At 31.1% G+C, this 11,853-nt stretch overlaps 1 protein-coding gene and 2 long non-coding RNA genes across 5 annotated transcripts in view; 2 read left to right on the top strand and 1 right to left on the bottom strand.

Annotated features, from left to right (window-relative positions):
- The window catches only part of LOC118737800 (protein kinase C), a 29,973-nt gene that overhangs the window by 6,512 nt on the left and 11,608 nt on the right, over positions 1-11,853 (bottom strand). The gene's annotated exons all lie outside the window — the stretch shown is intronic.
- LOC118737826 lies at positions 1,249-2,997 on the top strand. Its single transcript, XR_004992845.1, has 2 exons — positions 1,249-1,396; positions 2,839-2,997. It is a non-coding gene; the product is annotated as an uncharacterized LOC118737826 (long non-coding RNA).
- On the top strand, positions 6,182-8,700 carry LOC118737832. The gene is made up of 3 exons (XR_004992846.1): positions 6,182-6,195; positions 7,660-7,733; positions 8,571-8,700. It is a non-coding gene; the product is annotated as an uncharacterized LOC118737832 (long non-coding RNA).

Genomic DNA, 11,853 nt, shown 5'->3' on the forward strand with positions numbered 1-11,853 from the left:
AAAAAAAAAGGTGGAAACCAGTTTGGATAGACCGAGTCAATCACCCTAGTGCGAATACATATGGGATCCTCAAAGTGATAAACTCCTGATAAACTTGATAAAGTGATAAATTTATCATTTTGATAAATGAAGGGTTTAACTTTGTATGGAGATCTATTTAACCAAAGTTTATCACTTTATCAAACGACTTGGTGGATAAATGTATAAATTTCAGAAAAATTCAAAACATAAAAGCACATGAACACAATGGACGAGAATGAAGAGTAACTAGCCATATAAGTTAAATAATAAACAATTAAATGAATAAAAAATAATGCAATTATTTACCAAGGTGCATTCTTAAAATAATGCGGATAAACTGATAAATTTAAGCAATTTTTTTGTTTATCACTTTAGATGAAGACCCCTATACATTTTTTGGCCTCCTTCTTCATTTTTATTGTATGCCAAAAAAATAAATTTGTATTCACTTCAATGTCATCATGCCTTAAATTTTAACTGTAAATCGTGGTATTTGGACAATCTTCAGTTGTTTTAAATTACCTCGTAGTACAAATTACAGTTTTGTCAAAAGTTCATATTTGAAAGAATAAATAAAAATATCTCTTTTGGCTTTTAGAAGTGAATTTTTAATTGGATAAAAAGGGTCATCTGCATTCCAATCATACGGTTAAAACCTTTACATTCCAAAAATGCCTTCGTATTTGAAGCCTTCCTTTTTTTGTTAAAATAAAGTTTTCTTAGGAATTTACAGTTTTTGAAAAATAAAATCAGATAGCACTGTTCAGCACATAACTTTAAAAATTTGCTATTCACCACTGCTGTAGGCAGTTTGCCACTTCATTCTCGCCTTAAAAATGGATCTGCAGTATTGGGGAATGTTGCGTGGGTGTTAGGGGTGCCTGCTATTCTTTAGGAGATTTTTGGTAATCAAAATTAGCGATAACAAATGTTGGCTGCTGATTGCATTTAAGATTTGTTTGCTTCTTTTAAGGTTTTAAATTCTTCAAATAGAGCTTTAACGATATGTGCCTTGAATGTACATATGTATGTAATACATATGTAAATAAGTAAAAGCGTTATTTTCCAAAACGATCCCCCAAAAACTCGCAATAATAAAAACACTGTGGCACCGCATTGTTATGACCACAGGTATTTGGGAGTCAGATGTTTGCTTTACAAAAAAGCTCCACATGCGAACCTGCATTAAGCTCCATTCAGTGGAAATACCAATTCCATTCATTGCGCTTTGCTCCACATTCGCTGAAAATCCAAAGTCTTTAGTCGCGAAGAAAATTCGTGTATTTCATATTCAAAATTAAAAATATAGTGGAAAACAAAGCCTAATAATTATAAAATTAAGCACAAATACAAGTTCAAATGAAATACTAACGAAGTAATTAGAAATTTTGTGAATTATATTGAGTTGTGCATTGAAAAAAGTGAAAATTTCGCAAACGACTTTTGTATTTGACTTCTTTCCATTTTCTGCTTCTTTCTCTACACAGTTTCCTCATATTTTGTGCACCCACTTTTTGTGCAAATAGTAAGGAAAAGTTTTTCGTTGGAAAATTCTTCCAGAGCGAATTATAGAATTTCTGCTGGAATTTGCATTTTATTAAAAGTCAGAGGAAAATATTAGATAGAAGATATGTTTGCAAAATAAGAAAAATATATAAGATGTCGGAAAAATTTTTCATACTTTCTTGCAAGAGCACTAATAATACTAAAATATAAGTATGTAAATGCATTTGTACATACATACATACATATTTATGTATGTAATTAACGAATCTCGAATGTGAGAAGATCAAGAATTTGTGGTGTCTGCGCAAACGAACGAAGCACCAAAAAGCAATCGAATATGAGTAAAGGAATTTAAGTCGAAAGCAAATATTGAAGTAGTGGAAGAAGCATTTAGATACGAAGCTCTAATGGACAAACGAAGCATAGTGACTAGGGACAATGGTATATAAAAAAAAAAAAAACGAAAACAAATTTATCCAAGTACAACCAAGAAAAACCTTTGGAATTAAACATTAAGACATCTAATAAATTAAGTGTGGTAAATACCTTAATAAGTAAATACTACCATAAGTGAGCGTGTGTTTGTGTACGCGCGCAAATAGGAAGGGGGAAGTGGAAGTGAAATACCTTCCGTTCTTTTTCCACTCTGCTACATATTTCTTTCTAATATACCAACATTAGAAACAGCAAAAAAAAACGGGAAGAACGTCAAAAGTGGAGGAAGGAACCCAACTATTAAGACAGCCAACTAGCTAGCCACCAAGTCTTCAGTCAATCAAGTTACCAAGAATGAGAATAAGGCCAGAAGCATGAGGCAAAGCAAGAAGTAAAGTAGCAAATTAAAAGTAGCGAGGAAAAATACCTACATACATACTTACTTAGTATAACAAAACTAGCAACCCAAAAGCACAAGAGCAAAAGTACTCATGTGAGTATGTATGTATGTACATACATATGTTTGTAGCATATGAACGCATCTACATTTGTATTTACATATATGTACATATGGTGTACATATATACATACATACATACTACGTGTGTATGTACAAATTTAGAAGATAACATAACAAGTTAGACACAGCCACAAATTCATATGAGCCTCTAGCCAAATAAATATCACTGCATTAGCGTTGACGAAAAACAGTTGCAACACTGTCACAATGTTTTTGTTTTTAAGAAAATAAAATTTTTTAGTGTAATTGCATAAATATAAATTCAAGGATATACATACATATGTATGTATGTATGTATGTATCAACTTGTCTATTTTCTATACATACATATGTACATACACATACATACTATGTAGTATGTAGATTCTTATTAACTAGAGCTGCAGTTACAAATAAGCAAAATCCTGAACAACAGAACCTAAAGTGGCAACCAAAAAGAACCTGCAACATTATGATTTAATAAGCAGCAGCAGGAGTAGAAAAATAGCATAAATCTCTTTCGCGAATACAAGAAACAAAAATCATAATGCACATAGTATGTATGTAAATGTAACGCACAATACGATAAAAGTGTTGCGACGGCGAACTTGAATTGACATTAAATGGGCAAAGTGCGCAACAATCGCACAAACGACGAACGAAAGCAGCATCAACGGCAACGGCAGTATCGACAACAGCAGAGGCACAAACATAAAAGTGTAATTAGGTGAATTACACACACACGCACACAATTGAAACAGAATAATTTTTATGAATTGGATTCATTTGCCACTTGAAGGCGAAAGTGAATGCGAAAAAGTACACAAAGTGGAAGCAGCAAACAAGAAATTCATATACATATATGTATGTGTATTTAACACAAAAAAAATAAAAATACTGTGCAATATAGTATGCATGTATGGTTAATAAATTATTTTAATATCAATACCGCAGAAAAAAACGAATATTTACAATTGAATCCACCCAAAAAAATATCTAAAAAAAAATATTTAAAAAATAACGTAAACGCTTGCATTCGTTAAATTATCAGTGATCGTGTTTTAAAAAAGGCGCACGCGCGCCCCACCGTTTCTCTACAGCAGCAGCAGAGTAAAATTGTGCGTGTGCGTGTGTGTGTGTGTGTGTGTGTTACTGTGCGCGCAACTCGAGAGGATTTCCGTTTCATTATCACCTTTTGAATTGGTCTTCAATTGTGAGTTCCGGTTTACACATACATACATACATATCTACATAAGCACTGTATTTACATATATAATCCATTTATTTCGTGTACACAGGATATACTTTTCGAAACATTTTGTGAAACTGCAAACGCGACATCTGCCAACGATTAGTGCGATCCCACAACTTCCGTTTAAATATCGTTCCTAAGCTCGTTCATTGTGCACAACCTTTGCAGTGGTATCCTTTCCATTTGAAACGCTTTTAATAAATTTGATCTACACAATGTTTACGGGAAAATTACAAATAAAAGTTTGTGAGGCAATCGGGCTACGACCAACCGATTTTCAAAAGCGCCACAATTTGACATTCGGAAAGTTGGCCGACGAACAGCCGATCGATCCTTACATATCGATCGATGTCGACGATAATCATTTTGGTAAGCACAATTTATCGGTATCTTTTAGTGTTAAAATTTTCAATTTGCGTACGAATAGTGACCGATTTTTTAATAATTTTTTTAATCTGAAGAAATGTACCGCAACTGCTGCAATAGTTAAAATATTTAATGTTAACTTATTGAAAGGTCGACGTTCAATGATAATTTTCATTTTTTAACAAACAACCAACGATAAAATACTTGTTGGTATTAGTTTGTACCAAAAACCACACAGTTAAGTCTTAGGTGGATTTTTATATCAGAATCTGACTTTTGTGAAAAGTCCAGATAGAGGGTATTGAATATACATAAGCCCTCGATATTAATTTTGTCATCTGTGTTGATCTTTGCTACAAACGGGCATTTCCATAATGTCGAAGATGACCATCGAACGTAATCTAAAACTTTGTTTTTTTTTTTACAATAGGCTTAACTTATAGCTCTTAATTAGGTGCCAATTTTGAATTTGGGCAATTTTTCGTTTTCAAGTTAATTGCAAAAACTAAGGCATTCGCACGGGATAAAAAAAAACAGAAGTGGTTTTCGCGGCCAACAATTCAAACGCCGATTTCAGTGAAACCTTTCAATGTGACTATAGAACGTTCTGCATTGATGTCTCTTTAAAATGGTTTTGATATTACCCAAAAATGATTTATGTATTTTTCTTTTTTTTAATTTAATTTTAATCACTGTCGCACGCGATATTTCTTTCCATCGTGATATTTTCGTTAAGATTGCTTTTAAACGAATTTTTTAAGGCAATTAATACATTAATTTATATCGAACACACTTGGTCACTGGGGTGTAGTGGTTAGCAGTGCGCGCTACCATACCGAAGGGCCTGGGTTCAAGCCCGATGCGGCCCAACATCAAAAAATAGGAGGCGACATAAAACTGTAGGTCCTCCATTTTGTGTAATAACATCAAGACGCACAGCACAAATTGCAGGAAAAGCTGGCCAAAATATTCTTATTAATAAAAAAAAAATATATATTTTTATTATGTACATTTGTCAACAAATTAAAGGGAGTGCGATATTTAGGAAGTTTTGAATGTAAATCTTTTATTTGTTTAATATGTAATAATTTTTATAAAAGTATTATCTAGCAAAAATCCCATAAATACGAATTTAAAATTTTGTACAAAAATTAAAAAAATTCGAAATTTTTACCAAAAGTTTTATTGCCTATTCTACTTTAGTACAATAAAGTGCAAACTTGAAGTTATTAACATTGCATTTGGAATTTGATTTATTAACGGTGCTAGGCATTTTCTTCTATATAAAAAAAAAAAACAAATATAGAAGAAAATACGTCAAAATTAATGAATGTCAAATTGTTCTAAAAATTCTGAATAAAAATTTAGACAGTTTTGTGAATGTTGGTACAAAGTTTCAAGTTCGGATTTATGTGGTTTTTGTTAGATAATGAGCTATGCTACTATAAAAAATTAATAAGCATCAAAGAAACAAAAGAAAAATAATTTTGGGGACAACTACATACATGAACATATATGTATATATATATGTATGTATGTATATACATATGTACTTATGTTTCATACATTAATTTTCACTTTAAAAATACAACTTTTTTTAGATCGCTCTACAACGCGACCCAAGACATTCGATCCAGTTTGGAATGAGCAATTCGTTCACGATGTTACCAATGCAAAAAATATTAATTTGACGGTATTTCACGACGCAGCGCTGCCACCGGATGATTTTGTTGCCAATTGTCAAATACCTTTTGAAGATATTATGCAAAATGAAACGGGTGTACTTGATTTATGGGTAAGCAAAAATTTTGATATTAAAAAAAAAAAAAAAAACAGAACTAAATCGAATTCGCATTGCAGGTGAATTTGGAGCCACAGGGTAAACTACATATTATAATCGAATTAAAAAATCGAGTTGGTATGTAATTTTTTAGGTCTTTTTTTTTTTTTTTTTTTTTGGAAGCGCACATACCCATTGATAAACTTTTTCTTGATATATGTAGATTCCAATAAGGATGTTGCTGAAGTGGTGGAAGCGGTTACCCAAAATAAAGAATTCAAAGAGCGCGCTGGTTTCAATCGCCGTCGCGGTGCCATGCGCCGGCGTGTGCATCAGGTTAGAAATCATTGCGTATGCCAAATAAAAACATATCCCTAGCTTAGAGTGAAAAGTTGCCCGATTTAAAAATTTTACAGCAGAGGAAAAAAACTAAAACTTCTTATAGCCATTTTCTCCAAGTATTTCTCAAAACTTTTAATACAACATTTTGCCTGTTTAAAGCAAAGCAAAACTCCATACGAATCAGAGGGATTCGATCTATATGAAAAGATTTCGTAGGTACTATTTGGCCTTATTGAATTTTCGGGTTTTTTTTTGGACTTGGCAAATTTCCCTTACATTAAATATAAGCGAGAAAATTTAAAATAAGGACCTTTAATCTTTTCGAAATGATGGTTTTTTAATTTCTCTAGCCTCCTGTATCAAAATATTAGTTTTCATAAAAAGTGGACTTAGCAACTTTTCACTCTAAGCTAGCGGTACTATCTTTTGTTTTCATTACTTCTAACCCATTTATGTATTTCGAAATCCGTGTTATTTTTTTATATGTGTAGAACGAAATATATATTCATACATATGGATCATTATTTTGCAAATAGTACGGATTTAAGGTTTTAAGGGTTTAAAAGGGAAAAAAACATTTTTGGCACTTTCGAAAATTTTGCTGACACTTATGTACTACATTAGACTGCATCACCAAAAAAAGTTGTGGGCTTCTGGCCTATTATATTTTAAGACTTCTACCAAAATATTTCGGAAAGTATTAAGATTTAAGTGAGCTAGACCGGTTTGAAAATACCTCTAAAATTGCAGTTTTTTTTGAATAAAAAAAATAAAAAATCTACATAAAAATATTAAAATTTTGTAACAACGGAATCATAATAACGAGAGTTTTGATGCTGTTTTTTTTTTTTAATTTTTTCAAAGAGTTGAGTAAGAAAAAAATTGTATAACTGCTCCAAAAGTTTACCGATATAGACTTATGAGGTATCAGTGGAAATGTATTTTCTCACATTTTTTATTTCTTTGCAAAAAAACTCACGTCCCAACTTTTTCTTTATCAAATACCAACACATCTTAATTCAACATGGAATGACACCCGTTTATCTTACCTTCCTCTTTCATACTTTGAATGAGCTTATCCGCAAAGAAATTAAAAAGGTGAGAAAATACCTTACCAATTATACCTCGGAAGTCTAAATTGGTAAGGTTTTGGCTGAGTTATTCAAGTTTTTCTTAAACCAGTCTTTGAAAAAAGTTCAAAAACAGCATCGAGAATCGCATTATTACGATACCGTAGACAATTTTTTTTTAATATTTGTATGTAAATTTTTTAAGCTTAAACTGTTTGGTCATCTGAGGTGATTAAAAAAAAAATTAATAAAAAAACTAAATTTTTGGAGGTATTTGCAATTTGCAGTCATCTGCAAATGTGTCAACCTTTAATATAAAAAATCATACATAAATACATACGTAAATACATAGATAGTAAAAAACATTATTTATTTGCTCTCTTAACAGGTAAACGGACACAAGTTTATGGCGACTTTCTTGCGACAGCCGACTTTTTGTTCACATTGCCAAAAATTTATTTGGTAAGTACATGGCGCATATTTGCCACAGAAAAGTCAACGCATGCGACAAATCGCTGTGGCGTTGGAGGTATAAAATCATCCTTACCATAAACCTGCTATTTACCATAATCATATTAAAATATATTCTTAATTTATACGCTCATAACAGTGAATAACTGTATTTAGTTACTATCCTTTTCACCATTTGGTTATCGCAGTATAATTTGGTCACATTACACTTCCTGTTCTTATTGAATTTTCTTGTTTTCACAACTATTTAGCCAATTAGAATGGATTTTTTTTTTTTTTGGGTAAAATTAGGTAATTATTTCAAAGTTTAATTTTAAATTTATTTGGTACAAAGAATACTTATCTACATACATACATATATATACATAAATATTAAATGTTTTATGTTATATTTGTTTGGTGCGAACATAGACATGTACATGCATACAAACATACATATAAGTATTTTTATTATTTATTTGGGTGTAGTTTGGCGCTGGATAAACAAAATTACAAAAAACTATTGCTAAATTCACTTTGTGCTGATTTGCGCTTCCGACGAAATATTATTCATATTCTGCTTTCTCCTTTGAATAATGCTGGGCCATTTTTTTTTTTTTTCAAATAAAACGAAAAATATTTATGTATAGAGTATGATTGAATATTTTTTGTCAAAATGGTCCATTTCACTAGCGGTTTAGTACTACTACATATAATTTACGTTTATGGCTCACATAAATACATACATATCTATTTGATCAGTTTATCAGTTAATTTTTGTACATCATCACTTAATATTAATCCTATATTCACATATATACAAGCTACGGAAATTTTTTGCCTTTGCAGGGGAATTGGTAAACAAGGCTATCAATGTCAAGGTATGTGTTCACATGCAGCAACAACAACAACTACATACTCGGTATTCCTACTCGTACTCGTACTCGTTATTGCATTTGTACTCGTTTTTTTTCAAACTATAAGCAAACAATCGTCAGTAAAGAAAAGCGATCTTGTTGAGTTTAGAAAAGATTTCGCAAACAAAAGACATCTACTACATACACACATACACATACATGCATACATATATGTATGCTCATATAACACTTGTACATATACAATACACATACATATATACATATATAATAGATATCAAAGCAGTTAAAAACATTAAACAAAAAAGCAGTCAAATACACCAACGCATATCTACAAAGCTATAAACTATAAATTAAGTGTATGCTGCAATGCAAACATAACATAGCATATTAGCCAGCTATAAATCGAGCATTACATGCATACTACATACATAAATACCATACATACACACACGTTCCTTCTTTAAAATAAATGCTTTAAACCCTTTAAGCCGCTTTGCCTAGGTTTAATTGAATGTTGTAATTTGTAACTGTGTATGTATTTCATTGCTGGTTGCTCTGGTGATGATTTTCCATGTTCGCTATCAACGCCGGTTCAAGAATCTCTTGCTGTCTACTTATTATTTTACATACATATGTACATATTTTGTATATGCATTCTCATGCACATACATACATACATATATATGTAGCAATTGTAAATTTTACATATATTTATGAATGCTTTTGCATTTTTGCAACTATTGCTACTTTCTTTCATGTTTACCCTTTTGTTTTTGAGTTAATTTTATCCACAGCGCATTTGTTTTCTGATCATATATTGTTGTTGTTGCTATTACGGGTGTAGCTTAGCATATGTATGTACAATCAATCAATTTAGCTATTAACTCACAAATCAGTCAAACAACTTAACATGCAAATCAATTTAAAAACAATCAAGCAAACAATCAAACAAAACGAAAAGAGGAGGCACCAACCCACAGCAGCACGTAGCAGCTTAATCCGCAATCCACTTACATATATATGCATTCACTTGTTCTGAAATAGTAGATGCACTTTCATTAATTATATTATTTATTTGAATATATAGTACATACATACTATATATAAATGAATTGCTTGTTTTGTATGAGTTTAACTATATATAGATGTACTCCATATTTAGTTATGATAAAAAAATGCTACATTGTTTCTAACTTGTCCGGACACTTATTTTTATATACATATTTTATTTAATTAAATATGTATTGTATGTACATACATATATAGTCGTGCGTGCGTATGTTTCAAACATATATCATTTATAGAGCAGTCAATCTGGCACTTGAGGTCGAAATTATTCCCTAGCAGATTAAAAAAAAAATTGTATCGTCTAGCTCTGAAAGTCATACTGATTAAAATAATGAAATGCGCTGTCTCTCAATTTGACAGAAGATATATTTAACCATTTAAAAACTATTGGAAATTACCGCAACGGTACATGGTATTACAGTAGAAGAAATATGTTTTATAAAGGGAAAATTTATTCAGTGAAAGGTCCGATTAATGACTTTCGCGTAATCAATTGTTATTTTTTTTTTCTTATGAAGTTTGATCAAACGCGTAGATATGGGTACATGGCGTATGAGTAACATTATTTCCTGTCTTTGGCTACGTACATATGTCTAAAGCTGCAGCTGCTTACATGAGGCGATTTTTTGACAGGCGATAAACGCTTGCAAAAGTTGACTTGCTGTCTGTCTACTTTGCGAAAAGCGATTTTTGAATCACCATTTACAAGGGCGATTTTTCTGCACCAGTGCTGAATCGCCTAGAAAATCGCTTCGGCGTTATACTTTTTTAGGGGTTCCAAAAGTGGATACGGCTATTTACTGCATTTATGCGAAAAAAAAACATTTTTTTTTTTTTTTTTTTTTTGATAAAACCTATATAAGCTAACAGCGAATCGTTCGTGGAAACTCGTTTTTAAAATGCATATATCGCACGTTTAATAATATAGAGATGAAACTCAAAATTTATGTTTTCGGAGATTTCAATAATTAATGATTAATATAATTATAATGCAATTAATAAGCTACATACATAAGTAGAATATATTCAGTCTTACAGATCACCAAACTCCCTAAATATGGCGAAGATATATGTCTTTCCATCTGTCTTTTTGTATACTAACTGTTTGTGAATTGATAAAACTTTGATTGCTTTTTTCCAAAAAATTGAAATTTTGAAATACTTCGTTATATATTTTTAAACGTGCGGTATACATATATACAGTCATGCGAAAAAATGGGGCCACGACATTTTCGTATTTCGTATTTCTTTATCAACATTTCAAACTTTGTAGACAAATTTAAAAAAAGTTTCACAACAACAACAAACTTTTCACAAATTAAATTCTAGATACAGGAAAAAGTGCAAGTTTTAAGAGGCTAAGAATTCGCGTTGATTTTTGACAACTGTCGAACATAGTAACTTTGTATAGAAGAAAATGTGTGACACCGTCAGCAAAAAGTAACGGTATTTATAGACACTTCAAACTAGAAAATTTTCGTTGTGCTACTTTGTTGAATTTTTTAATAATTTTTTAATTTACAAAGTTAAAAATTTGGACTTACATGGCTTTTGTTGGACCGAATACTTTTGTCGCGGGGTGTACAACGGGTACACATAGTACCAGGAGTTCTTTTATTTTAGTGAAAAACTTTCAATTAATTAATTAATTAACTAAAGCCAGACTATCCTAGAAATGTTTCTTTGGTCATAAAAACGTGTCCTGCGAAAAATTTTTCAAATCGGACAACAAAGTTCAGCATTTCCATGCAATTTTTCACAAAGTGGTCTAAATTGCCTATAAGTGGGTGGGAAATTTAATATATTTCAATTGAACTACAATACACAATATTTTTACACAATATTTTTAAACCTCCCCAACTTTTAAATGATATTAAGGCTTTTTCCACGTAAAATTACAATTTTCTAGGATTCGAGATGTTAAATTTTTAAATTTAGATCAAATTGGTACGAAGAAACTAAATTGTAGTAGCGAACTTTTGATGCAGTTTACTTTTATTTGATACATAGACCATGGATCCAGAGTCTTGCCACTAAATTTCAATTGGAAATATTTCCCCAGATTGGATTTTGGGTATTTTTTGGGATTTTGCGATTTGCAAGCTTATTTTGCAATCTTTCAATCTTTCGTAAAAAATGGTTAAGTACACATTTGTAGAGAATTTATTTTTCCCACGTTTTTGATT

This window comes from Rhagoletis pomonella, unplaced genomic scaffold (genome assembly GCF_013731165.1).
Source record: "Rhagoletis pomonella isolate Grant_MI unplaced genomic scaffold, Rhpom_1.0 Rhpom_scaffold_00001, whole genome shotgun sequence".
NCBI lineage: Eukaryota > Metazoa > Arthropoda > Insecta > Diptera > Tephritidae > Rhagoletis > Rhagoletis pomonella.